We start from the raw sequence: 3,411 nt of genomic DNA, 5'->3' as shown, positions 1-3,411 counted from the left end.
CTATCTTCAAAGAACCTCTTTCAAAGTGCAGTATTAGTGTGGGCAAATTATTGCCCTGCTGAATTAATCATTTAAAGATTAAAAAAACAGTCCCTGATCAGTGTCGAACACTCCCACATCTCTAGGATTTTTGTGATTAATAATGTTAATAATTTGCCTTCAAGTTGGGGCTTAAAAGCTCGTTTATTCAACTGCCATCAGTAGAGAGAGAAAATAACGACTTTTGTTCAGAGGACGGTGACAGCTGCTCACTGTTTACTAACAGACCTAAATAAATAATACTGCAAACAAACTATCAATATCAGTAAAAATAAGACAGACAGAAAATAATAAATCAGAAATATTTTAGTATTTATTGAGTCCAACCAGTAAACATCACTCTGTGTAACAGTCAAGCCTAAATTAATCGAACATTTAAAAAGAAACAAGTCTCAAACAGTTTTTTATGAAAAATATTAAAGGGATATTCTGGTCAGTTTGAAGTAGTTTTTTGTGGAACGCTAATAATAATTCTGACCGGTCTGATGAGCTAACAGCTAGTTCAAATCACCACCATCTTCAAACAACTCCAGTCTCAAACGTTGTTCAAGTAAATGTTATTTTATCATAGTCAAGTTTACCATTAAGCGATTATTCCAGCGAAAAATGATGAAATTCCTGCAGGAAGTGCTGCAGCCTGCACAGGAAGTGTTACAGCACATAATTCACTAATCATACATGTTAACACTGCAATCCTTTTCATGTTGCAGTTATTTACATTGAATTCTGCTCTTTTTTTGTCTTATTTGTGCACTCATCTGGTGCAGCCTGGAGCACATCCAACACGGATGTTATATTTCTGCTAAAATAGTCATAAAAGTGACTCCAACATAAAAGTTTAAGTATGAACTTCTTTGGCAGCAATCTAAAACTGATTAGCTGTTAATGCATGTGTGTTCATGATATTTTCAGTGTTTTTTTAGTTTCTTTTACTCCACACCACACAAAGAAAGATTGTCCCTATGAAACATCAGGAGCTCACTCTTATAGGTCCTTCCTAAAGTACAGATGCTTTAAAACCTGATGAACTGAGCAGAGACAAACATAGGGCTTTAGTATTCTGCACGTGTTTACATGACAAAGTGCTTCGTGCCAGAGGCAGAACAACACTTCATTTCTAAAAGTCCAGAAATGGTTAACACCGCTGGCTGCCGGTGGTTAAACGGTAAAAAAATAAATAAATAAAAGGCCACGGTCCGAGTGAGCGTGCTCACGTCTGCTGGAGAGTTTCAGCTGCAGAGCTTTGGAGGAAATACAAGGAGTTTAGGGGGAGTGGGGGGTGTTCTGCACTGATCTCTGCAGATCGGCTGCAGCGTTAACTAAAGGACAAAGGGAGGTGAGCTTTGTGTAACTGAACAGAGCCAGGTTTGGGTCTGACAAAGACAAGTCAACCACTTCCAGGTACATGCATGAACAAGAGTTTAAAAAAATAATTCTACACCTTCAGCAGGCAAACATACTCAAATTAAATCACTTAAGATGAATAAATAATGATACAGAATAAATAATTAAATATTTTCACAAGCACAAATCTTCAATGTAAATTATTGTTGATAAATAAGGAATAAACAGTTTAGTGTGTTCTTAGGTACTTTTTCAAACTCCAGTGCAATTTCGAGTTTAGTAACATGGAGCAGGTCGTTCTGTTGGTTTGTTTGACCATTTGAGCTAGTTTTCATTAAAGTGACTGCTTCCTGTTTGTGTTAAATTCTTTTTTCTCCTCAGAGTCCACCGACACACATGAACAATGCTGCAGCCTGCATGAAGCCACGGGATATGTCCTGACAGAAAGCACAGCTGATCCAGTAGAGCGGGAGCTGATTTTCAGGTCTTCAACTGGAAACAAAACAAAACACAGAGAAACATCAAGACTGATGCTGACTGTCGAAACATTAATAATGGCCTGTTTTTAAAGGGATAATTCAGATCTTCTGAAGTGAGGTTCTGTGGAGTAGATATGAACAGTTATTATCTTACCTGTTGAAGATAGCTCTTTGAATGACAAATTTATTATGAGAGATCTTAATTCAAACTGAATTGACGAGCTAATGACTAGTCTTCTGAGTCAGGTGTCTCTGCCATTTTAAAATGCCATTTCACAGCAGATAAACTATAAATAATTTATAGTCCCCTGTCACCAAGGCAGGGGACTTAGAAATACTCCCTGTCCGTCCATCTGTTACATTTTCAGAAAGCAGGAACTTTCACGTAGAAAGGCTAAAATACATCAAACTTGATGTGAGTCATTCATGCCTGCATGCCCAACCATGCCATGTGGACATATGACATCATCAAAGCCCTGCTCCCTGACAACAGGAAGTGATCTTTTTGTTTGGAAAGCTCCATCTGACCCTCTTGACCTAATCACCAACAATTTGTGTCAGAACACAGGTAATAACTTGATCTCACTTGTTTTCAAGCACAAAGACGTTTTGGTGAAAGGTGTGGTCATGGCGTTGCGGCAAAGTCAGACATCACACCGTTGACATGTTTGGCTCTAAATTCCACATATTTCAGCCAATCAGCACACAATTTTCTATGGTTGACCAGAATCCACCCCACTGCCATGTTTTGACCTGAAATGTGCAACGTCTCAGGACCTACAAAAAAGTCTGTCAGAATCATGGTCCAATCCCCACAGGAAGTCGTCCATTTTGGATCAAAGCTGTCCATTTGTCTCTTTTCTTACACGTGTATTTTTTTGTGTGCATCATAAGGGAGACCTGTTCAATACGTTTGTGTAGTTGACAAGATCACTTTAACCCCCTGTCCGCCCACCTATTGAAATGATTTAAATAATGAAGGCCTGTGATGATTCCAACAAAACTACAGTTGGTCACTACTGAATGGTGACGGGCGACATCAGCATCAGTTGGAGTCAAGTTCTGTCTTGTTATTATTTATTTTTTCATTTACATTTTTGTCAGTCTCGCATTTCACTTGTTTATAGATTTTATAGTTATTTACAAGCACAAATAGCAACAGTAGCAACTTGCTGTTGAACTTCCAGCAGGAATTAAAAATTTAATCTAAGAAATGTTTTAAAGCATTTTCATAAAATCAAATCTGTTTTTCAATCATTATTATGACCCCCCGCACGCGAAGCATAAGCGCGAGTCATATTGTTTTCGTACTGTTCATTCATTCATTCATTCATTCATTCATTTATTTTTTCAGTGATTTTTGGTCAACCGTAGCACAAAAATGGCTGCACCTATCAACATGAAATTTGGCAGCGCTGTAGATTAGTCTGACCTACAGCATGCCATCCAACGGTTTTACGATAGACCCCATATTTGAGGAGGGGGCTCCTTTCAAATAGGGGGTGTCAGGACATGCAAAAATGCTTATAACTCAGAAACTGTTCAACAT

The 3,411-nt window shown here is 38.1% G+C and overlaps 1 protein-coding gene across 4 annotated transcripts in view; it reads right to left on the bottom strand.

The window, feature by feature from the left end:
* Window positions 1-334: 334 nt before the first annotated feature.
* Window positions 335-3,411, bottom strand: part of micu3b (mitochondrial calcium uptake family, member 3b) — a 40,008-nt gene continuing 36,931 nt past the window's right edge. For all 4 annotated transcript variants that reach the window (XR_001311551.1, XR_001311549.1, XR_001311550.1 and 1 more), the window contains one exon: window positions 335-1,875. The gene's annotated coding sequence lies outside the window, so the exon portion shown is untranslated. The remainder of the gene's footprint in view (window positions 1,876-3,411) is intronic.

The sequence above is a fragment of the Austrofundulus limnaeus genome, unplaced genomic scaffold (assembly GCF_001266775.1).
Source record: "Austrofundulus limnaeus strain Quisiro unplaced genomic scaffold, Austrofundulus_limnaeus-1.0 Scaffold408, whole genome shotgun sequence".
Lineage (NCBI taxonomy): Eukaryota > Metazoa > Chordata > Actinopteri > Cyprinodontiformes > Rivulidae > Austrofundulus > Austrofundulus limnaeus.
Note: the sequence above shows the minus strand (reverse complement) of the source record. Positions and strands in the feature narration are given on the sequence as shown.